The following is a 25330-nucleotide window of genomic DNA, read 5'->3' as shown; positions in this document are numbered from 1 at the left end:
TGGACGATCTCTGCAGGTCGGTGGCAGCCCCTGAAGGGAGAAGAGAGCAGCTGACTGCAAGAGGTCCTGGGCTCGGAGGACCTGGTGGCTGCAGGTGACTTGTAAGGCTGCCTGCCAGCCCCACATGCAGCACCGTGCCCTTGGAGGTGCCCCAGGAAAAGGAGGGGATCCCTGCTCCCACTGAAAGCGTCTCTGCCCCAGCCACACAAAGAGAAGGTGTGTGGCACTGGGAGACAGCAAGCCCCCATGGGAAGGGCTGCAGACCCAAGCCGAGCCCCCGCTGCGTGGACAACAGAAGATGACCTGGCCACTCGCTTTTGTTCTCTAGTTAAGCTCAGCAGAGAGGGAGAGGGCTGAAATGCTGCCAGAGGCATGGCCGGGGCACCAGCGAGGGATCTGATGGCAGGACTGGGGTGAGCCCAAGGAAAACGCTCTGCCACAGTCGTGTTCTTGGGCCCCGTGATCTGGTCCCACCTCCCAGTCTGCCTCGGAGAGCAGCGTCTGCAGGACAGCCTGCTTTTGGGAACGCCAAGCATGAGCCCAGAGTGATGAGACCTGCCCGCTTGGACCCGAGGTCTCTCTATACCTGTGCTTTGCAGAGCCCGGACAGACACCTGCATGGTTGCAGACATTGCCTCTCTCATTTGCTGAGCTTCCTGGGAAAGACACAAAGGGACGGGGGAAACAACCATGTCAGTCCTGGCCAGGAGAAGGGGCTTTACAGTGGAGCAGCTCAACCAGCAGCCCCTGACAAGGGTTGGGTGTATGGGCTGAGCCAGAAAAGCCCACCAACGGGCCCAGGAAGGGCCTTGTGTGAGGTCCTGCTCGTCCCAGCCCTCTTTCCCAAAGTGCAGGATCACCTTCTTCATAGCGTCCACCTCTGCAGCCAGGTGCGCCACCTCATCCCTCAGCTGTGGCATCACTGAGGCTTGTTCCTGCCACGCAGTGAGCGCCTTCCTGCAGATACCGGGAAAGCAGATCTTGTCAGAGAGCTGCCCAGCCCCCCCCACAGTCTCCAAGCTCAGGAGGAGCAGCGGCAGATATGCTCGAGTCCCTTTTTCTTTCCCCAGTTTGCAAATGTTTCCCGTCCGGGCAAAAGACCCGGGCAGGAAGGAGAGGCACGAGCCCTGGGCACTGTGCAAGTGAGTGCAAATAGCATGGGCTCATCTGCTGCCACCCTACCAAACGTGCTGCAGGTCAGGAGACAGGACAGGGCTCTTACCGCAGGGACATCGGCTCATCTGCAGACTGTTTCAGCAGCACCTGAAAGGGAAATGCTCTCTGTTTGAGTCCCAGAGCTGCCAGGGATTTCCAGAGGCAGTGGCTCTAGGAAGGCACAGCAGAAGCTGCTGCCTGGAACCAGAGGACTGGGCAATTACCCACCCAACCACCCACCCACCGCCAGCAGTGCTCCTTTGCAGGACTTTCCTTTCCCACTGACCTGTGGCACATACTTTGTCCTCATCATCCACATCACCATCAAGGTCCCGCAGCAGGTACCAGCTGTAATTCACATTACCGAGGCAGACTTAGTAGGGTTTCTAATGATCCCCGTAGTAACGCAGTCTCCTCCCACACCATGGTGGCAAGAGGCTGGCTGAGGACATGGGGAAGGGGTGCAGAGAGTGGTTGAGGCTCCAAGCAGGGACTCTTTCCCTGGGCCTCAGGGCTCTGCACAGCCCTGGTTCCGGGCACGCTTGACACCCCACAGCTATGCCCCATTTCCCCTGCACACAGCGAGCATCTCATGACCTCCCAGACCCACAAACGTGGGAGGTTGGAAGGGCCCCACAGGTGCTCAAGCGCTTCCCTCATGCTGAAGCTCACACCCAGTGCCTCTGTGCCTCTGCTGACAGCACGCAAATACTCACCGAGAGCAGCTAGGTTCATCAAGATGAGGACCATGAATAACCTCTTCTTCATCAGGGTGAGGACCTCTTTCCTGAAAAAGAGTAAGTCCTGGTGTTAGCAGTGCTCAAAGGCAGAGCCTGCACAGGGGGACTCTCTCTTAAAAGCTGAGGAGCAGCAATTTACAGGGAAGCCAGGGAGAAGCACCCCCAGCCTCCCCCTGTTCGCCCTGACCCATTGGCACTCCGCATCTCCATGTCCAGACGGGACATGTGTTGTACTCACAGGGTGGAGATGCTGGTGATGAGGCGTCTCTGGAGGGATATCACAGCCACTGCCAGGCTGTAAGCAATGCTGAAGACCCACCCTGTGCAAAGAAACCAGAGAAAAGCCTGAGGAGCCTTCTTGAGGACGCCCATCAGGGCATGTGCCAGACCCCTGCGGGGAGGTGGGTGCCGGTCCTACGCACTCCCTCCCCGTGGAGCAGGGGCAGGGGCAGGGCCAGGGTTGTGCCCTGGAGAGGGGGGGCAGCTGGTTGCACCCTGGGAGCAGGGGACAGAGGCTGAGCAGGATCCCCTCGCAGGCAGGGCACTGACGGCATGACTGCAGAGGTAAGGTGGATGAGGCTTTGGCATCTAGGCCTCTACTGAACTGGGGCACCCCATGGTTACTACAGTATCCCCCAGAGACATCGACATGGTAGCCAGCTCTGTCATGGCCACATAGGCAAGGTGGCCCTGAGGCTCTCTCGGGACAGGAGGACGCTGGTTCTGCAGGGCCATCAGTCCCAGCTGAGCCAGGCAGGCTTGGTGCAAACATGGGGCGACAGGCAGCGCTGAACTTACGGTCATTTCCTCCAGCACTGCCGCTGTCGCTTGTGAGCTCTTTCCAGCTGGGGCCCTGGTCCTCTTGAGAGGGGTTGCAGCTATGGGAGGAAAAAGATGGAGCACTGTTTCACACTGCCTCCATGCCATGAGAGCCGAGGCCCTGGCCATAAGACAGGCTTTGGGAAGCCTCCCAGGAGACGTCCCCACCGTGGTGAGACAGGGCAGAAGTGTTACCCTAAATTGGGTCACAAAACAACCCTCTCAGACTTGGTTTGAAGTTTTAGAAGGCAGGCATTCTTTATCACAGCTCCCGATGCACGGGGGATTGCTCCGCCCAACGTGCATGTTGTAAGTCATGGCATGTCGCAAATCACACCACCTTATATTGCACAACAAGTTACATATGCTTTAGATTTCCTGCACTAGTTATACATATTCATTCTTTTTCCTGGAACTCATGATAATATTTGCATCCTAATTATGCATGCGCTTTAAGTCTCTTAGGGTCTTTCGTGTGGGTCTTTGGTGGTCTTCAGGGGTGTTCTTTAGCTGAACCCTCCTCTGGGGCATGCTTTTCTTCTGTAGGGTGGGCTGGTTTTGGCCAGTTCTGCCAGACTGGGTTCTCTGAGCCTAGTGTCTGCTTGTTCTGAAGGTTTGATACGCGTTAAGCAAATGGACCAATCATATCAGGGTGACTTTCAAAGGTGCAACAGGTTGTTTCTTTCTCCTTGTTGCTCTAGGCATCAGAAGCAGCAGCAGAGCAGGGTGGCCCAGCTGCTTCTCACCGCGACTGCCCCCGCCCCAGCCCCCATAGCACCAACCTGCCCCTGGGCAGGCATCTCAGAGGCCTGGTGGTCTAAGGGGAGAGGGGAGCCGCTGCCCTCCTCCAAAGCCCTCACCTCTTCCCAGGGTCCCTTCAGCACGAGGCCCAGAGTCCTCTCTGAAACACCCCCCACAGCTTCTCTCCCTCAGCAGAGACCCACCAGGACTTTCTGGCCGCAGCAGCACTTTGCCAGGGAGGCCTGGCAGGGCGAGGGCTGGGCTCTCCCATGGCTCTGCCAGAGGCTGCCCAGACACACCTGCATGGTGGTTGCTCCAGGCACCCAAAAATGGCTTGTTCTGGAGAGCAGCTGGAACTTCCAAGTCTCCTGGTGGGAGCCCAAGCAGCAGGACCGCAGGCTTTGGCACAGGGGGTCAGAGGTGCTTTCAGCTGAGCCTCTTCCCACTCATGACGGGTTTCCCAAGGCCTGGGACTGTTGTGCTGCCCACAGCACTTGCCAGCTTCTCCATTGTGTCCCCCCAGCCCCCCTTTAAACTCTGTGGGTCCTATCTGCCAGCTGGTCTCCCCAAGAGGAAACAAACCCTTGTACCTGTTCTCAAGAACCTGAGTGGGCCCAGCTGCACATCTGTCCACATTGCTGCTGGCTCTCCTCCTAGACCGGGAACGTGCTCTTGGAGGAGCCTTTGTCCTTCCCATCTTGGGGACAGATGAAGCTCCTCTGCAAGCCTGTGTGTCCTCCTCTGCTGCAGGAGTGTTGTCTGCCCAGGGGAGGCCACTTGGGCGAGAGACCCAGACCGATGACTGGGAGGAGACAGCCTGCCACTGGCACACAGCCACCAGGACACAGCGAGCTCCTTCCAGGCAGGAGGTTGTGGCCCACAGTGCCACGAGGCAGGGCTGCTAGCTTTGATTTCATAGACGCCTGGCCCTACAGGGTGTGAGGTTGTGTCTGTGACATCACAAAAGGAGTTAGCAGGGGGCAGGGGGCAGGGAGAGACCGCACCACCCACTTGCACTGTGGTTGCCACTGACTAGAAAGTGTTGAAAACACAGCAGTGTTTTCACTGGCGCTGAACACTGCTTGCAGAGTGCCAAGGCTTCCTCTGCTTCTCTCTGTGTGTCCCCAGGAGAGCAGGCTGTGTGTGTGGGCAACAGGTTGGTAAGGGACACAGCAGGAACAGCCAACCCAAACTGACCGAAGGGGTACTCCATGCCATGTAACATCATGCTCCGCAATACAGCCTGGGCCTTTGGTCTTTCCAAAGTAGCCACTGCTTGGGGACTGACTGGACATTGGTCTGCTGGGGTCAACCCATCACAGCGTGTTTAGAGAAAGGAGGGTGTTTTCTGTGTGTTTTGTAGTCTTCTGAGGGACCAGGAAGGTCCCTGCATGGGGGCACAGGGTGCCCCGAGGGCACTGGGCATCTGGCAGTGCAGCACAGAGTTAGGGAGGATCCTGAGCGGGGCCCCCTGCTGTCCCCCTGCCTGGGCAGGGCCAACCCTGGTGGCTGGGGAGTGGCTCCCCATGGGGCAAGGAGGAGCCCCTGGCTCTGGGTGACACTGGGCTGGGGCTGCATGGGGCTTTGGCTTGCTCTGCCTCTCTGGCTCCACATCACCATGGGGAGCTCTGGCCATGGAAGTGGCCCTAGGCATGTGCCAAGGGGCTGCTGTGCGCCCTCATCCTCAACAAGACACATGAGCACCCAGGACACCACAACGGCTCCTTCTGGGGTGGCCCACAGGCCCCAGTGACTCCTCTGGGATGAGCCAGCTTGCAGCACCTTGCCGGGCTGTGACAAGAGTGAGCACCTATGGGAGGAAAAAGACAGAGCCCTGCTGTGCACTCTCTCCCCATCATGCAAGCCGAGGCAGGTGGAAGTCCCCGATGTGGAGGTCCTGGCCAGAAGACAGGCCTTGGAAAGCCTCTCGGCAAATGTCCCCACCACAGCTCCTCCACAGTACCTCTGCCTAGTCTTGCTGCCTGTCCTTGCCCAGGCACCTGCACTGCTCCAGACACCCTTGCCCAGTGGATTGGTCTGTTGGGTGTCCCTGTCCAGTTGTTGGCAGTGGGGGGACTGCTGAGGGAGCCTCTGTGGGCAGAGGCCAGGGCTGCCCCGTGCCAGACATGGCCAGTCCCAGCCAGCTCCAACAGACTCATTGCAGGAGACAGCTGAGCACATCCTACACCTTCCTGGGCCGAGACGTACCCCAGGAGTCAGTAGTGGGTCCAGTCCTGTTTAGCATCTTCATTAATGATGTGGATGATGGGGCAGAGTGTGCCCTCAGCAGGTTTGCTGATGACACAGAACTGATGCACCAGATGTCATGCTGCCCTCCAGAGGGACCTCAACAGGCGGGAGGAATGGGCTGACAGAAGCCTCATGAAGTTCATCAAGGAGTGAAGGACAAAGTCCTGCACCTGAGAGGGGAACAACCCTCATGCATCAGTACATGCTGGTATTTATGTTCCACACCAAGTTGAACACAAGCCAGCCATGTGCCCTTGCGGCAAAGGCAGCGAATGGTATCCTGCACTGCAACAGGAGGAGTGCTGCCACAGGTCGAGGGAGGTGATCCTTGCCCTCTCCTTAGCACTGGTGAGGCCACACCTGGAGTGCTGTGTTCAGTTCTGAGCTCCCCAGTACAAGAGAGACATGGCCATACTGGAGAGAGCCCAGCTGAAGGCCAGTAAAACACTGAAGGGACTGGAGCATCTCTCATGAGGAAAGTCTGAGAGAGCTGGGACAGCTCAGCCTAGGGAGGAGGACCTCATCAATGTATATAAACACCCGAAGGGAAGGTGCAACAAAAAGCCAGGGTCTTCTCAGAGGTGCTCAGGGACAGGACCAGAGGCAATGGGTGCAGACAGAAGCACAGGAGGTGCCCTCTGAACATCAGGAAACACTTTCTCACCATGAGGATGACCAAGGCCTGGCACAGGTTGCCCAGAGAGGTTGTGGAGTCTCCTGCCTTGGAGATACTTAAAAACCATCTGGACATAGTCCTGGGCAACTGGCTGTAGGTGGCCCTGCCGGAGCAGGGGTGTTGTATCAGATGACCTGCATAGGTCCCTTCCCACCTCACTCACTCTGTGATTCTAAGCTTACAGCTGTCCTCTTGCAGACGGTTGAGCAGATGCTCTTCTCCCAAGCATTTCTGAGAGAGGCTTCCATTGGAAATTATTCTTGTACCAGTGTGATCCCATTTCCCTACCAACAGAGGACAGTGGAAGTGGAGCTGTGTAGCAGCAGCCCACCAACCTCTCCCACCCTGTCCTGTGAATTAGCTTGACAACAGTGTGGCTGTGCACATGAACTTCCCTTTTCCCACATTAATACATTCAAAGGGAAATGAGGAGAGCAAGGTGGAAGGAGGACAGAGGTGCCCAAGCTTTCCCTGCAGAGCTGCACCCACTGGAGTGAGAGGGACATTCTACTGGTCTTCAGGCCTCCAACTGATACTTCACATTTGCTAGTAGCCATGGTTAATGATTATGCTAGTCGCTATAGTTACCACACATATGGGGACAATTACAAGGTTTTGAAGCCTGGGCAGGTGAGACGTTGAAGCACGGTCAAGATGACCTTATTAGCCATAAGAAATTGATAAAGAATAGACTTTGATCTCCAAACCCTAGAAGCGAAGTAGAACATCCTGGACCATAAAGAGAATGTCTGGGACTGTGCTGAGAATGACTTACTTGACAACCTGGCAAAGTGACTAATGGATTAGTTAACTTGGCAATGAGTCCTGAAAGTGCACTACTATCGTTATAATACAAAAAAACACACCCACGGGACAAAAAGACCCCTGCCCAGGTTAAGACCCTTCCCCTGAGCATGCGTAGTAGCAGAAGCATTCTGTGGGTGGTATTATAATTGTATGTTAATCACCAATCAGTATCTGATAGGCATGTTTGGAAAAGTACTAACCTCTGATTTTTGTGTATAAAAGCAACACAAAAGCCTGCTGTTGGTGTGCCTGTTTTGTGGAAAAGTCCACCAAGCACCCAGGCCTGAATAAATACAATACCTCTCCTGAGCGTGTTAAGATGGATTTATTGCACGCCAGGCATGAATCCGCTTTTTGGAAAGCCCTATTGCTATACTTAGCAGAGTAACAGAGGGGACAGTGGAACCGTCAGCTTTAGGCTTCGGAGTTGACTTCAGCCTGCGATGAATGGGTGTAGGTCCATACCCTTGTGTACTGGCTGTTGAAGAGGCAGAGCCAAACTGGGCAAATCTCGCCATGACAAAGACAGATGTGTGTGTACAGCATTCAGCTGGGAGTTGGCTGTGTGTTGGAGTGTCAGGGTGGGAGAAGGGTGGCTCTCTTAAAAGAGCAACAGGGGAATAAGGGCTTGAAGTGCAAAGGCCAAAAATCCCAGTGCTCTGGAAACAAGGTTTGCTAGCAAGGGAGCGCAACAGAGCACCAGAGGAGAGCCCAGAGCGCTCTGAGTGGGTGGAAGACAGGTGGGGAAGAACTGGGATGGGTCCTGCTTCAAGCCCCTGTCCTGCTGACCCAGAACCCAGACTGTCCCCACGGGCAGCATGCTGAAGCATCAGCCCAGGAGCTGCAGAGGGACAATGCTGGAGGTGAGGCCTCTGGAGAAACGTGTGCTGCTCCGCTGTGGTGGAGCGCCAGGGCTTGCTGTGTGCTCCGAGTGGAGCGCCTGGACGCCAGGATGACCTGGGAAGTCCAAGCAACAGTTTTTGATGGAGCAGTGGGCTGCCAAGAGGTACCTGGTGCTCAGCATGAGAGGGCAGCCCCTCGCAGAAAGTGAGCACCTGGTAGTGCCAGAGTGGCCCCATGAAAAGGTGATGGCAGAGCTGCCCAGGCAGGAATAGTCTGAATAGTCATCTGGTAGGCAGCAGCTGTACTTCGCATCACCAACAGAGAGTTAGGTGGTGCTTGGGGCCCCAGCACTACTCCCCATTTACCCTCCCTGCTGTGGTGAGCGTCAACACCAGGCTCCACAGGCTGGGAGGAAGACGTCTCCTTCTGTCACCCTGCATGGTGCATTGAAGAAGTCCCACTTCATCTGGGCTGTAGGTCCCAAGCAATGGGCAGATCATGAGCTGGCGGCCCCCAGTACATGAAAACCTGGGTCCACAGGGCATCGTAGGGATCAAGACCCCCTCTCCTGTCTCACCTGCTGCTTCCTGGTGCTGTGAAACACTGTTGCCTTGTTCCCAGGCGTGTACACTGCCACAAGGGCTACCCCCGGCCCATTGCACACCGCACAGGTCCTCACAGATGTGTGCCTTTGCACAGCTAAGCTGTGGCCTGGGCCCGAGTGCCAGGGGTGCCAGGTCCCTGGCAGTGTGGAGGGCTATGCCTGGGAGTGCACATGGGCATAGGGGAGCTGAGCCAGGGTCCACCCCCTCACTGGTGGTCAGGCTGCTCAGGCCTCCTCACGCACCTCAGACCACCCCTCACATGTCCCAGACATGGCTGCACCCCATGTGGAGACCTGCTGGACTCAGTCCCTGGAGCCAAGATCCCACCTAAATGGAATGGGCAAGTGCTTTGGGGATCATGACCCCCAAATGCTGCAGGGCTCCTACAAGTCCTTCCTGTGACAAGATGGGGGGGTGGCCCTCATGCCAAAGGACTGCATCAAGGACCTTAGGCAAGGAGAGGCTACAGGAGTGTCATCTCCTTTTTCTCAGTTAGGAAACATGCCTGTGGTGTAGAGAAAGCTGAAAGCCTGAGGAAGGCCTCAGCCTGCAAAAGGCAGAATCATCTGGCTGCTTTGAGAGGGCCTCTGAAACAACGTTGCTCCCCACTCACTAACAGCCACATGTCTCTGGTCTGTTTCTCCATTTTCCTCTTTAATTCTCTGTCCTGGTCAGAGCCCAGAGGGCAACTGAGTGCCACACAGCCATTCACTCACCCCTTCCCCCCCCCCCCCCGCAGCGCCGGGAAGGAGAAGAATGAATCAAAAGGCTCAGGAATGGAGGTGAGGACAGAGAGGGGTCACTCACCCATTATGGTCACAGGCAAAAGACAGGCTTGTTACAGGAGAGAAAAAAGACATCACTTTAATTCAAACCACTACCAACAGACAGAATGGGACAGTGAGAAGTGTTACCATACCTTAAAAACACCTCCCCCCATCCCTCCCTTCTTCCTGGGCCCAGTGTTGTTCCCGGTATCTCCACTTCCTCCTCCCCCAGCAGCACAGGGGCAGGGGATGGGGGGTGCAAGTCAGTTCGACGCTTCTTCCTGGAAGGGGAGGGCAGGGGAAGCACTCTTCTGCGTTCTTCCCCCTGCTCCACATAGCGTCCCTCTCATGGGAGACAGTCCTCCACAGACTTTCTCCATCATGAGTCCTCCCCACGGGATGCTCCGACGTGGGTCACCTCCACGTGTTGCAGTCCTCCCAGCGCCAAAATACAACAGCAGGGGCTGCTTCGTCCCACAGAGTCCCGGGATCCTCCACAGGCCACAGGCGAATCTGCTCCTCTGGTGACACCCATGAGTGGCCAGGGATGGCCCTGTCATCTCATCACAGGATACACAGGCGTCTCTGCACTGTCACACCTTCTCCCCTTCTCCTCCTTCCTTCCACTGACCTTGGTGTTCGCAAAGGTGTCCTTCTCGCAACTCCTCGTCACAAGTCCTCCCCAACCCCCTCTCAGGTTTCCCTCCTTAAATACATTATCGCAGAGGTGCAGCCACCATCACTAATTGGCTCGGCCTTGGCCAGAGGTGGGTATGACTGGGAGCCGGGGGAGATTTCAAGAAGCTTCTCACAGGGGACCATCGCTGTATCCCCCTCCCTCACTATCAAAAACCCTGCCACACAAACCCAGCACAAATGTACAATAAAGAAGGAGAGATAGTCTTAATCCTGTAGTAGCTATGCCAAGAGGATGCCACAAATGCAGTGATGCTTGTGTTCCTGCACCCTGTTTTTCCAAAGAAAAAAGATTGGATAGCTTTCTGGCAGTGTTGTTCTTTGGTGCTAATTTGTCCGTGGTTGACTGGGGGGTGTGAGCCCAGGGGCCCAGGGGATTGTTCAGATTTGTAGGACTTTCTCCATTAGATGCAGGATGACCAACCATGGTGAAAACCTTTTGGATGCAGTCGGCCACTGTGAAGGTGAGGCAGAGTTATGACATTCCTTGCATTCCTTGCATGTAATTTCAGGAGGCCATGCCTGGATTCAAGAGAATGACAGTGTTTTCCAAAGCCTGACAGTCCTGTTTCCACTAGTGAGTGGCTAACTGATTTGGTGTGAGAAACTCCTTGCAGGTAAGCTGCTGATTTAGGTCTCTGAGGCCATCTCAGAAACTCTTTGTCTGAAGAAAGTGAATATAGGCAACACTGACTACATCATTAGCATCTCAGAACAAAACAGCCCTTTGCAAGTAATCCCTGCAGTAATAGTCCAGTGAAACTTGGAATGTTGCTGCTACAGCTGAAGTAAAAGCAGTCCCAAAATTAATGCAAACACTCAGTACTTTTTGTGTGCTATTAAACAGATACATAATCATTAGCTGACAGAGTGCCCAGGTGACTAATACTAATCAGTGCATTTAGCAAAAAACCAAAAGAACATCTTTTCATTTCTCCCTTCACAGGGACACAGGATCCTGTTCAGACTGGGGGGAACGTGAGGAGGTATCCAGCCTCAGCCCCTGCCCAGAGCAGAGAGAGTTCTGGGCTCAAACCAGGCTGCTCAGGGCTTCACCCAGTCGGGGCATGAAACCGCTAAGGACAGAGATGGCCCAACATCTCTCGGCCCCAGCTCCACTGCTGGGCTGTCCTTGTGGATCCAGCCCAAGCCTCTTGTGTTTCAGCTTGTGCCGCTGCCTCTTACACTTCTGCCATGTGCTGCTGTGACAAGCTCAGCTGTGTCTCCTGCATCCCTCCCATCACTGCCAGGGATGCTGCCAGGTGCCCCCGAATCTGTCTCTCCTCCTGGCTGAAACAGTCCCAGTCCTGCAGCCTCTCAGTGATCCTCTGCTGAACTCAGTCATGTTTACCAACTTCTTTCCTATACTTGATGCCTCAAAATGGATGCACAACTGCAGAGCAGAGGGGAATAATCACCTCCCTTGATCCCTGTGCCCCTGTTCATATGGCCCAGGATGCCACTAGCCTTCTTTATTGCCTGTGTCAGATGTCAGGACATATCAAAATACAGACATTTGCGACAGGGCTTGTAAATAAATATAGAATTGAACAGATAGTCAAAGGTGAAAACTGCATCTATTAAACATCTTTCCACTCCCGCCCACCTCCAGAATTTCCCTTATCTTTCATTTTGTAAAATGAAGAGTTATTTTAAATATTGGAACACTGCAGAAAACTGAAGAATAATACTTTCTAGAGAAATCTAAGATTTTCAACTGACATGATTGAAAAATGTTTTGTCAGAAATTTCAGGGCCTTGCTACAAGACTTTGCTCATGCAGTTGTGTTCCTTCCAATGTATGTGCTGCAACCAAGCCCCTCACAGATAGTTGATTTATTAGTGGTTCAGCTGATTTCCTGTAAGTTAAATTAAATTTTTGAAATAATTCTTGTTTTTATGAGACAAGAAATAATTATTTTAGATGAGTGATTTATGTTAAACTTGCCTAACAGATAGAGTGTTTCAGTGATAAAAATTTCTGAAGTTCATAACTAGGGCAGCTATGACGATTGTAATAGGTTGAAAGTTTTTAAGTGTTATGTTTTTCCTTTAACTGTTTCTTTTAAATGTGATCCAGCCCTTCCTCCCATCTTTTATGTTCTCTCTTCCCCCTGATAAAATAAAATGGCAAAAAAAAAGTGACTGGGATATGGACTCTTTTTATAAATCAAATATTTGTTCAAAGAGCCTCAGGATAGTTGAAATGTGGGTCTAAAGAGGATCTTAGAAGTCATCTAGTCCATCCTACTGTTCTGAAGTGCAACTGAATAAATTTAGATTTTTCTCTCATGTCTTATCTATTCTCTGATAGCTCTGTGTCTTCATATTATCACTGTAATCTGTTTCTATGCTTAACAAGCTACAATGAAGTTTTTTCCCCAACTCTGCCTTGCTGCAAATTACATCGGTTATTAATTGCCTTAACAAGGAAAGGAATTAATTGTGTCTTTTTTATCTCAACTTACGGATTTGAAGGCTGTTCTCATGCTCTGTACAACCTTTTGTCTTCTAAAGTGGACAAACTTTATTTCTTACACTTTTTTTTTTTTTTTTAGGCTGTGTTTTCTTAACCTTTCTTATTCTTGTTCCACTTAATTCTTTACAACTTATGTACCTCTTCCAGTTAAAGCCTTGCAAGCATCATTATGTCTTCTATCTTACCATAGCACAGAACGACACTGGTTTTAATACAGTGTTCCATTTGGGATTCTTACTCAGTTTGAAGTCCACTGTAGCCTTAGATCTTCCTCTGTTATTCATCAATCCTTCTCCATTTTATGTGTGTATATCTTGCTTTTTACTTCTGATATTTATGACTGCATTTCTCTATACTGAGTTCTATTATTCGTGTAACGTTCCCCATTTATTAGGGTTATTTATTTATCAGATTCCAGCCCTACTCTGTAGAGTACCTGCAAACCCATTTGCTCAAAACTCTCAAAACTCAAGTACTCTTGCTTTCATATCCAACTTGTTTACTGAAAATACTGAACACTACTTCCCCAAGCTGTGAGCTGATGCCTACTCCTATCTATTTGATAGTGATGGCTGCAGTCCCCCCTCCCCAGGGGGGAGGGTTTCTATCTGCTGCATACATACTTCATGGTAATTTCATTTAGACCGTAGTTTCTCTAGTTTGCTTATCACAACCCTGTAGGAGTATCTTGAAGACTTGTATAGTCAAAATGCAACTTCAACATGAAAATAACATAATGGTTACCAGTGTGGTTTGCTTGTAAACTAATGACTTTCTTCCTCAGTTTCAAACATTCCTATCCAAAACTTCCATCATTTTATAAATCCTACTAATACTGAGTCTGGAGAAAATAAAACACTTCCATGTGTCCTGAAATGCTGTAAGATGTCCAGTGTAGTCACACCACTATATCATGTTCTCAGTACCTTCTGTTCTGAAGTTTCAGGAGATGGAAGGAAACGTAGGGTAATGTTGACTTTTCTGCTTTGGTGTTAGTCTGGCTTCCTCTTTCTTTTCTCTGTTGGAGCTGATCTAAAGTGGCTAAAAATCCAGCTGATAGGACAAGAGTGGCTCCTGCCATGTAGAAGCCTGCTCTGTAATCTCCAGCCATGTCCACGATCAGATCTGGAGAGAAACTAATGACAGTAATGTGAATTAGGTCAGCAGTGTGAACATATCCTCTCACAAAGGGAGTATGCTAGCTGCATACCTGTCTTGCAGCTCTCTACATCATGAATGCATGGAACATCACCCTATTACAGCATTTTAAAATTTGGAACACAATTCACGTCTCGTTTACTTTGCGTATGTGAATTGCTAGTAAAACAATATGCTATACAGTTTGAAGCACTTTCCAACCTAAAACATGTCAGACAATGAAGGTAATGTCAGAAAAAAACCCCAAATCATGCAGCTTTGTATGTGAGTAGCCTCATGCTCTGTGGTGTAGCTGTCATCAGCTGCTGTAATTTGGACCATAACTACAGCACAAGAGAGTTTAAAGAAGGTAAGGAGAGGCCTCTGCTGGAGACAAAGTTGGAGAGGTTGCCTGCAGGGTTATGGGCTTTCCTGTTCATTGTTTTACAGAGTCACAGATGTTAACAAAAAGACCGGTTTTTAGGTTGCTTTAAGTTAACCAAAATACCTAATGTTGTTGTGTACCATACCAAAAAACCAGTAGTATACTAGCAGTACTGCAGCAGTAGATGTGTTAGTATTGGCTGCCCTGTGGGTACAATGGCAGGTTCATTTGTGGGCTGATGAAGGCTGCTTGCTTGGTCTCCCACTAGAATGTTTGTCCACATTCAGTGTACTCCCTAGCCCTTGTTCCAATCTAACATCAGTCCTGCTAAGCAAAGGAACTCTGAATCCAAATCTTTTAGATTTTACTCTTAAAGTAAGAGAGTAGTGCTCGAGAAGCACTCCTCTTCTATACCTTCTTTTTAGCCTACTATATATATAAAAAGGGGTCACATTGATCCCTGAGTAAACAGTACTAGTGAGCAACCACTATATAAATGTCTTGTTATATAAATGTCTTGTTATCTTTGTATTTTATTCAGATCTTCCCAACATACTTTTGATATTATTCTGTCTCAAATTCTCTATAAATCTTCCTGGTTCCTATATTTTCAAAAGTGAATTAAAATGTTCCAGTATTCAGTCTGACCCATTTGCAGCCTATTAGTGGTGTCATTACCACAAAAGTCACTGTAATGTGTGAGCAGTGGTCTTTGGATGATGACTCAGATTCACAAGTCACATTGGTCATTTTTCTGCCATATCACTTGGTAAAGTCCCTACAGCTTGCAGCTTGTTTGTCTTGCATTTTTCCAAGATGACTTTGTCTCATTGCCAGCCCATAAATCCCTGTGCTGTCTCATTGTCTGCTTTCTCTTCCCACTGTTTTTATGTGCTGCCTCCCCCATTTATTATATTGGTTAGCTCAAATGCTGTCTGAAAACAGCAGGCATCTCTGTGAATATTTCCTTGAGGTTCACACACCCTAATGTTTCAAGCTGTTCAATTTGACCTTCTGTAGAAACCCGCCCAACAATACCAGCATTTATGCAACATCACTAGTCTCAAATTTCAGTTTCTTGTCTGAAAGTATGGATCTTCTGCTTGTCCCAAACATGCTCTTTCATAGCGAGACAGTGGGAGTCCATCAAGTGGGATTGTGTGGGATTCAGGAAGCAGGAACACCACCATGCAAACCCTGCCATTCTTCCCTGCTTTATGTTGAACACGTATCTCTAAAACCACAGAAAAGAGAGGGAGCAAGATATTTTGGAGAGGAATTAAACGGACTCTTTGTTTTTATATACTTCTTGGTCCAGACAATCCTGAGCTAAAAAAGGGAGACATTTGGGTCCAGACCCAGATTTTTTCAGTTTGGGTTACCATTCCCCTTTCTTCTTGTAAACCATATTTGGCAGAGTATCATCTTAACTTACCAGCAAGAGGAGGCCCAACAAAACCTCCAGTGCTTCAAACTAGCATGAAAAGCCGTAGAGCACTGTCAAAATCTGACATGCCTACAACATCTGCTAGCACTGTAATGTGAACGGTGACTCTTGTACCAAAGAAGAATCCATAGAAGCCAGTGAATATTGCCAAGGACAGGTAATTGTCAGCCAGTGGCAACAGCATCAGGGAAGTACTGATCAGTGTAATTGTCATTGTCAGCAAATGAACACTTTTGGTCATGTGGAGATTGTCATACCAGTCACACAGCTGTCTGCCTGCAAAGTCCACCATGGCCAAAATGGGTAGGAGGGATGCAGTCCACGATTCATCTATTCCCAGGCTGTAGGTAAGTGGAACTAGAAATAATGGAGGAACAAAAAAACTCCGAGCAGCTAATATGCCAAAAATGGCATAAAGTACAAACTCTGGTTGTCTCACAAGCATCCAGCTGAAGGTTTTGTGTATGATGGGAGACTTACCTTCTTTGTCTATCCTAGATGCACCATTGCCAGGTAGTGTCTCAGTTTCAGAATGGCTAGCCTCAAGGAGGCAGCTGCTTGCCAGGGGTCGCGTCAGTACTCCACAGACACAAATATTGAGTTGGATGCCACCTATGATCGAGTGCACCTTTCCATCCATACTGACTAATCAACCACTGGAAAAATGGCCCAAATATGAATGCAAAGGCACATTCTCCAGCACTGACAATAGCATTGGACAAAGCTCTTTTCTTGGAGAAATAATGGTTAACAATGCTAATGGCTGGTGTCCATGAAAAGGAAATCCCAAGTCCTGAAAAACACCAATAAAAATAGCACCAGTTAGACACTCTTGAGGTATTTTGTAAAGGTGGAAAGTAAAGCAGTCAGTGCTCCTTCATTTGCAAAGTTAAAAACTGGTAAAAGAAAAACAATTTTGTTCCTAGCAGAAGCATGAGCTCAGCTGTACTATGTATAAGGTATATTTGTGGTGTATGTTCTGTATGAATAAGTTGGATGTTCAAACAAAAAAGCAGGAGTATGAAGTATAGATTATTATATTCTCACTGTGAAAAAAAAAAAAGTTGATTTGACAAGTTTGCCACTGGGTGAGAAATCACATGGCCATGTGGTTGAAACTAGACAGACAGATCTCAGAGTGCCCATGCTGCCCTAATTAAGGCTGTACTAGATCAGATCCTGAGGTTAGGCTGAGCTGTGTTTAGGATAGAAAGTGAGGGGGAATGTGAAGGAAGCTGGTGTATTACCTCTATTTGCTCTTCATTTTCTTGCCTGACTGCTTTGAGCAGGCTTCAAACCTGCTCTAACTTACAGTGATTTTAATGGCTCCCTAGAAACTATTTGGCAGACCAGGACTGCCAAAGGGCTCAAATTCCAGACATTTTCTCAGGCATCCAGCATGGAACTGGGAATGGTTTATTTTATTCCCTGCCAGCGTTGCTTCCTGTTCCAGGAAAATCTTCTAGCTGTTGGAGACAACTTTTTGGCCTGTTTTTTTCACCTGGAGTAAAGGAGAGGGTTGGAATCAGCTGAAAGCCTGGGCCTGTGTTCAAAATGTAAGTTTATTTGATAGAAAGTACAAAATTTGGGATCTCTATGTCCTTGTACTTCAGCACACTTTAGGTTCTTAAAACCTTCACAGAGCTCTTGGCTCTAAGTGAAAAAAAAACCTCTTTTCATTTTCTGGTTCCACACAATTTGCAGGTGAAAATTACTAGCATCTAATTATTCATCTTCTTTGTTGTTGCAGGTTTCTAGCAGAAATCGTTACTTCTAGAGTGGGACATGAGAGAAATTACTTTTAAAGATGGTTTCTCGTTCTAGTTGCTCATAAAATCAAAATAGAAATCAGATTTTAAAACTCCTATGATTAGCACCCTCAGATAAGGGCTCTGAGTTGCTGGTGAAAGAAATCCATAAAGCCATAAAGTCATACCCTATAGGAAGCCAGTTGTTGCATACATCCAGACCACGTTGAGTCCAAGAAATCCCAGTGCCACTCCTGAAAAAGCCAGGAGTCCTCCAGTGATCACAACTGCCCGGTGAGTGTATCCTACACATAGCGGGCTGGCAACAGGGGCTGGATCAACAGCAAAACAGGAGAAAGGTAAATACATTAGGAACATTAAGCTGGTCGTCAGGACCGAATAATCAAATAAAGCATTTGGAGGAGAAATACCCTTGAGACAATGCTTGTCTCAAACAGCCTGAATTCTGCTGGGCAGAGTTGTCAATCAAGATCTTAAAATTGGATCCTCGCTGATGGGGAAATGACTGTCCCTGAGGCACAGATTTTAAAATATATTCAAAATATGTGGACTTTTTTAAAAGGAAAGAGCATTTCAGTGCCTTTCTTGCAGAGCAGTTCTGCTGTTTCATGTACAGATTCAACTAGTGACATGACAGAAATTCATGTAGCGTTTTAGCAGAAAGTGAAAGCCCAGCCATAGAATCTCTAGGTTAGTCTATAAAAATGAGTATTATTGAGACTGTATTATTGATATGGCTGTCATGAAAACTTTCTGGAGAAAACTAATCTTTATCTTCTAGAGCTTTGCAAAATCATCTGTTCATGGCATTGCAAATGTTTTATAAAGGACCAAAAATTGAGGTTTATTTTGAGGTAATATTTTTCCAGGAAATTTGGGGATCACTTCTTAAATTTTTATTTCAGCAGATTGCAGGAACTCTTCAACACATGAGGGCAAAGTTGCACCAGGTACAGATCTGACTTGATGCAGCAATTCCAAAAATGAAAGCACTGGTCTCTAGTCACTGTCTGGAAGCACCTGAAATGTTAGGGATATTTTTGCCTAGTTAAGGATGAGTTACACTGCCTGGCTTTTTTTCTGTCGGCATCACAGCGTTAAGATCAAGGCCATACCTATCACGGAAAGGCACTCGCTCTTCTATACGGATAGCTTCAAACCCCAATCGTAGCATTTTTTTAAAATAACCATGGCCACTAGAGGGAACTCAAGTAACACCTGACACCACAAGTTCTCGGTGGAGTTTCGTAGTGCGAACGGGGAGTCAACTCCCTACAAATTTATTTATATTCTGGAAATTGGAGTTCAGCTATAAAATTAAATTCGGTTAACAAGGATCATGCTTATAAATGGAAAGAAGTGGGGAGTCAATGAAGAGAGAGGAATGAGAAAGGGAGGTTTTATAGTAGTTTGTAGGAGCAGGTTGTTGTGTGTTCAGCTGTGTTAAGTAAGATAAGAACAAAGAGAATTTGGTAGCTAGGACAAGTGAAATAAACCTGGCAGAGAGATATGCATGGTTGCAAAATCTGCAGAATGTACATTGTCTGACAGCAAGTAGCTGACAAGTTATACAAAACCCAAATGTCTCATCAGCATTTACAGCAAAAATACAATGATTTGATAAGCATGTAAAAATGATAGTGGAAGTCAGTTACAGTCTGTAAAATGTAGTGGAAGGGATGAGACAAGATAAAGCATATACAGTTGGACAACCATACGTATATGATGAACAAAAGAAGACAAAAGTAGACTCAGGATACCAAGAGAGATCCATGGAAATGCTTAAAGACAAGAGAAAGATCTGCAGCTGGAGGAGAAATACTACCAAAAAGAAATTTTTTTAATAGAGAATGAGGAGAAGAAATAGGCAGAAATTGAACATAGCAGGAAGAAGAAATAAGCTAGCCACTGAACTGAAAATGGAGAAGATAGCTAGGGTTGAGAGTCTGGAAGGATAAAGGGCAATACACAGAAAATTTACAAAAAATGGAAAGGGATGATAATCACAGTGCAAAGAGAAAGGTGATGGGAGATGTACATCCGTACCAGGAGAAGGCCTATGTGTGTGATGGGGAGAATCCTTGCTGTGATAAATTGCAGGTGTAAACCCCAAAAGTAGAAGTATGTGCTCTCCTTCCACGCAAGAGCTGCTGTTGAAAGGATCCAAATTGGAAAAATTAATAACTCACTGATCACCCTGCACACTGAGCCAAGTGACACTGAAGGTTTCCCAGAGGAACATATTAAGAAAGACTAAGGCAGGCCAGGAAAGATGCTCAAAAAAATGGAAGCTCAGATGATCTTTGGCAGAAAGTCTTCTGGTCCCTATAAATGAAGCAAAGGCAAGACAAGGTAAAGAAAATTACCTTGTGACCTGAGACATTATGAACTGCTATACAGAAGGGCATTGGAACGTTTGGTCATCAAGCTGCATTCACTGAAGGAGGATTATCTTCATAGGATTTCAAAGGATGAAAAACAATTTCTGCTGAAAATTATAGCTGCCTTCTTTGAAGTAGGCCAGCCTCACACCTAGCTAGGCAAATACAGTTTTGCTGGTTTACACTTGGTATTATTATTTAGTATGCTCTATCCTTGATACATTCCTATAGAATGTAAATATATATTTAAAAAAAGCTCAGGAAAAAAAACCCAAACAAACAAACCAAAAACCAAACCAACAAAAAGCCACCCCAACTTAAAACAGGACTTTGAGTTCTTTTATATTCCTATGCTGCCTTTTTTTTTCTCATGAAGTTCATACGTCTGAATGACGAAATAGTATCACAATAGGTCAGTGATAAGTCTGTAAACCAAATTGATAGAGTCCCATCTATTCATTTCTGTAGTCTGTGCGTAGGTGTAAAAGCAGGTTTTTAATTGATTTTTCAATTCTTTCTATCAGAATGAAACAATACTGCAAATCAAGCATCAAGGAGAGCAGTTTATGGAACTGATAAAATCTTTTCAACCCATGACTTGCTTTATCTCTTTACTTCGACTTTGAATTACTGTTTTGTTCTTTTGAACACATTTTTCAAAGAAAAATGAGTTGCTCATGATCTTTAGAAGTACTGCAATTACAAGCAATAATACTGATAGGTGTGGACTGAGTAGGATGCATAATTATATAGTGTCTATGCAATGAAGCATCTTCACAAAGTTATGATTTATTATATAAGGATACTTACATAATAAGGATTCCTGGGAAACTGATGGAGCAGATCATCCTGAGTGCCATCATACAACATGTGTGGGACAACCAGATGATCAGGCCCAGTCAGCATGGGTTTATGAAAGGCAGGTCCTGCCTGACAAACCTGATCTCCTTCTACGACAGGGCGACCCGCTTATTGGGTGAGGGAAAGGCTGTGGATGTTGTCTACCTTGACTTTAGTAAGGCCTTTGACACTGTTTCCCACAGCATTCTCCTGGTGAAATGGGCTGCTTGTGGCTTGGATGGGCACACACTTTGCTGTCTGGCTGGCCGGGCCCAAAGAGTTGTGGTGAACGGAGTTAAATCCAGTTGGCAGCTGGTCACAAGTGGTGTCCCCCAGGGCTCAGTTTTGGGGCCACTCCTGTTTAACGTCTTTATTGATGACCTAGACGAGGGGATCGAGTGCACCCTCAGTAAGTTTGCAGATGACACCAAGTTGGGTGGGAGTGTTGATCTGCTCGAGGGTAGGGAGGCTCTGCAGAGAGACCTGGACAGGCTGGAGCGATGGGCTAAGGCCAACTGGGTGAGCTTCAATAAGGCCAAATGCCGGGTGCTGCACTTGGGCCACAACAACCCCCAGCAGCGCTACAGGCTTGGGGAGGAGTGGCTGGAGAGCTGCCAGTCAGAGAGGGACCTGGGGGTGTTGATTGACAGCTGGCTGAACAGGAGCCAGCAGTGTGCCCAGGTGGCCAAGAAGGCCAATGGCATCCTGGCTTGTATCAGCAATAGCGTGGCCAGCAGGGACAGGGAAGTGATCTTACCCCTGTACTCGGCACTGGTGAGGCCACACCTCGATTCCTGTGTTCAGTTTTGGGCCCCTCACTACAAAAAGGACATTGAATTACTCGAGCGTGTCCAGAGAAGGGCAGCGAAGCTGGTGCAGGGTCTGGAGCACATGTCGTACGAGGAGCGGCTGAGGGAACTGGGGTTGTTTAGTCTGGAGAAGAGGAGGCTGAGGGGAGACCTCATCGCCCTCTACAACTCCCTGAAAGGAGGTTGCAGAGAGCTGGGGATGAGTCTCTTTAACCAAGTAATAAGCAATAGGGCAAGAGGGAATGGCCTCAAGCTGTGCCAGGGAAGGTTTAGACTGGCTGTTAGGAAGCATTTCTTTCCAGAAGGGGTTGTTAGGGGTTGGAATGGGCTGCCCAGGGCAGTGGTGGAGTCCCCATCCCTGGAGGTGTGTAAGAGTCGGGTTGACATAGCGCTGAGGGATCTGGTGTAGTTGGGAACTGTCAATGTTAGGTTAACAGTTGGACTGGATGATCTTCAAGGTCTTTTCCAACCTTGATCATTCTGTGATTCTGTGATACTTACCTAGTGCAACTATGTATCTATATGAGAACACATAGGGTGGACTTGACAAACTCGGTACAGTTCGTGCCTGCACGTTTGGAATCCTCACCATAATGGGAAGAATCATGCAATTTACAAGGGCACAAAGGATTCTGTGAAGAGCTAAGTTAAGAGTGAAATGCACTATGTTTGCTATTTTTCTCTCCGTTGTTTGGCGAGAGGTGTATTTGCCCTGATCCCATAGTTCATTACCTTTGACTGGGATAGTTCACTCTCTCTTCCCTTACTTTGCTTGCATGGTCTTGTCTTTCTTATGCTATGAGTGAACTGAATTTTTTTTTCTTTTTAACTTGGTTGACTTTTCTGTTAGATCAATGACTTGGAATCATTCTAAGAGGTAAAAAGGAGAGCCAGAACTGGCCATATATGGAAGGAAGGGGGATCTTGGGGAACACAAAAAGGAGAAGTGGGGGGAATGCAGAACTGAAAGTCACCATTTTGGTAGCAGATGGCTTATCTGCTAGGCAGGGTCACAGTCTTACATCTTAAAGTACTTTGAAAAAGTGACAGTACTTTGAAAAAGTGACAGTCACTGTGAGACCAATGAACTTGCACAGACTGATTTAAGAGCTTGATCCAACAGGCTCTGCAGTTCTTAGGATTATTTCCAATGAGTTTGATACAAAGCCTGTAGGACAATTGAATCATAAGTCTAGGTACATAAAGTTCTTTAAGGCAATTCCATTCCATGTCTGACACATGGATTTTTATGACAGGAAGCAAATGCCAATTTTCTGTAGAGACAGAAGAAGGAAGTATTGTCCTTACATGTTTTCATTTTGTCGCTTTTTTAAAGAAAGATCTTCAGAATTTCTTAAATAGTTAAGACATTAAAATAAAGTGCTAGAGGAGCACTTCTACCTGCTTCCTAAATGAAAGATGACAGTAGTTACTGATGTCATCCAGGAAGTGGTGCTTGCAAGTTCATCAAAGTGCTGCTGGATTTCAACAAAGAACAGACCAAAAGTCTTGAGGAGAGCAGCAGTGAGGCCCATCACCATGAAGGCTGATACTACCACAACCCATCCATAGCCACCATCTGGTGGATTGCTGTCTTTGGCCTGCATCTTTTCTAATTATCAGATCTTCTCTCAGGTTTTTTTGCTGGGGTGGTAGTTCTGGTGTTGAGGACTTTTAACAGATCTGCAAATTAGGAGAAGGTCCAGTGTTAAAGAAATTAATTAAAAGATTCTAGGACAGGCTTACACAAGTAATTACCACGTGAAAACACAATATGCATTTCAGTGGTTTGATTGAAAATATCACCTGGGAAACAGATGCTCCAGGAGTCAGAGGGCAGAGTAGAAAGTAAAGCAAAGAAAGTAAAAAAATGAAGAAAGGAAAAATGTTCAGGTAAGGAAAGCAGAAAAAAGAAACATGCAGATGTGAAAACAGGAAAGGAGACAATGGTAAAAGAGATGCTGCAGACACTAAGATTTTCAAAGATAGGCCCAGGATCCCACCGATTCTAGTAACTTCAAGAACCTTACCCCACCCACTTTTCAAACCAATTACATTATAGTAATTATAATTAAATAATTAAATATATTAAATAATTAATAAATTATATAAATTATAATTACATTATAGTAAACAATTAGGAAATAAAACGCCTGACAGTATATGATATTTTCTACCATTCTTTGGGCATTGCAATAAACTTCACAAACTTGAAAGCCATCAAGGCAGTTAGTTGTTCATACCCACCAGCATCTCATCATAATTGTGTGTATGGATAAAGCATAATTATATTTGCTAAGTTGCTCCTATGAGTGGTATCACTAGTGTGACAGAGTAAGAGATAGAAAAAAAGAAAAGATTCCTAACCTTAAACTCTCAGTTTCAATCTTCTGGGTATCCATGTAAATGGAAATAAATGGAAGCTACTTCACTTATCTGGAAGTCTAAACCTAGTGGACTTTACATTCCTGAAATGGCAGCCTCTCAAAGAAAAATTTCACCTTTTATTTAGCAAACACCAAAATTACATTTAAAACCAAAAGAATTTAAGTTGAAGGTATTGACTATGGGATCCTCTCAACCTTGATACTGTCTATTTAACCACTGCATAAGTTCCAGGAATACTGCAAACCTGCTTTTTCTGCTTGTACTTTGTCTCTAAAATCCCATGTGAAGTGACAACTTTGACTAAAGAGTGGGAATGTATAAACTTAATACTAACTCTTGCTGTTGTTGTAAGCAATACTCTAATTCAGAACCATGGCAATAATTTCTTAGTAATTCCAGTGGCAACAGGTCCTCTCTGTGTAAACAGGATGTGTGTAATCTCAAAAATGGTATTCAGCATGAAACTGGGTGTTACTCTGGTATCCGAGGAGTGTATTAGGGAAACAGTGTTAAATATGGTACTGGACATCTGAACACTACCTATACACTGTGAAATTTTGGAGGTCCCCAACACATAATACTATGGATACTAAAGCTTTACGTGGAAACATTAGATAAATCACAGAATCACAGAAGATCATCCAGTCCAACCATTAACCTAACATTGACAGTTCCCATCTACACCATATCCCTCAGCACTATGTCAACCCGACTGTTAAACACCTCCAGGGATGGGGACTCCACCACTGCCCTGGGCAGCCCATTCCAATGCCTAACAACCCCTTCTGGAAAGAAATGCTTCCTAACAGCCAGTCTAAACCTTCCCTGGCACAGCTTGAGGCCATTCCCTCTTGTCCTATCGCTTGTTACTTGGTTAAAGAGACTCATCCCCAGCTCTCTGCAACCTCCTTTCAGGGAGTTGTAGAGGGCGATGAGTTCTCCCCTCAGCCTCCTCTTCTCCAGACTAAACAACCCCAGTTCCCTCAGCCGCTCCTTGTACGACATGTGCTCCAGACCCTGCACCAGTTTCATTGCCCTTCTTTGGACACATTGTGCTGTACAAAACTATTGAGGGTTACCAAATGCTTAAAAATGGTCCCTGGGTCAGGAAGTCTCCAAGCTGTAAGTAGTCAGAGACTGGGAAGTATCACTTTATGCTTACTCTATTCTTAATCTTAAACATCCCCTTTTGGCCTGAACCAATATAGCCATTTTTATAGTGTGAGTAACTTGCAAGGAACACTGTGTAAGAATTTTAGTGTCCTTAACATTTGAGCATTTACAAAGATTCATGGCTCCAGCACTGCAAAGCATTTGTTACCAAAATGGGACACATGCTTCCTTGTGAAGGGGTCTTAATAGGCAAGCGCATCTTATTAAACATGTAACTGGAAAAGTGTTTTTCCCCTTAGAAGTTTTGTGAAAATCTTGAAGTAATCACACAGTGCATGGAGGACATAGGATTTGGCCAAGGGAGGGAAACATTCCTACTTTCTTCTTGTTTCTTCATGGACACTAACTTCTGAGTGGGCATGTTCTACAAAATGCAGGAGACCAGAAAGGATCAGTTTTGTTCTGAGAGGGAGAATGTGAGCT

The 25330-nt window shown here is 47.3% G+C and overlaps 1 pseudogene; it reads right to left on the bottom strand.

Annotated features, from left to right (window-relative positions):
• Positions 1-13476: 13476 nt before the first annotated feature.
• LOC141918171 (monocarboxylate transporter 13-like) lies at positions 13477-22953 on the bottom strand (annotated as a pseudogene).
• Positions 22954-25330: the final 2377 nt, after the last annotated feature.

The sequence above is a fragment of the Strix aluco genome, chromosome Z (genome assembly GCF_031877795.1).
Source record: "Strix aluco isolate bStrAlu1 chromosome Z, bStrAlu1.hap1, whole genome shotgun sequence".
Lineage (NCBI taxonomy): Eukaryota > Metazoa > Chordata > Aves > Strigiformes > Strigidae > Strix > Strix aluco.
The sequence above is the reverse complement of the archived record's forward strand: the minus strand, read 5'-3'. Positions and strand labels throughout refer to the sequence as shown.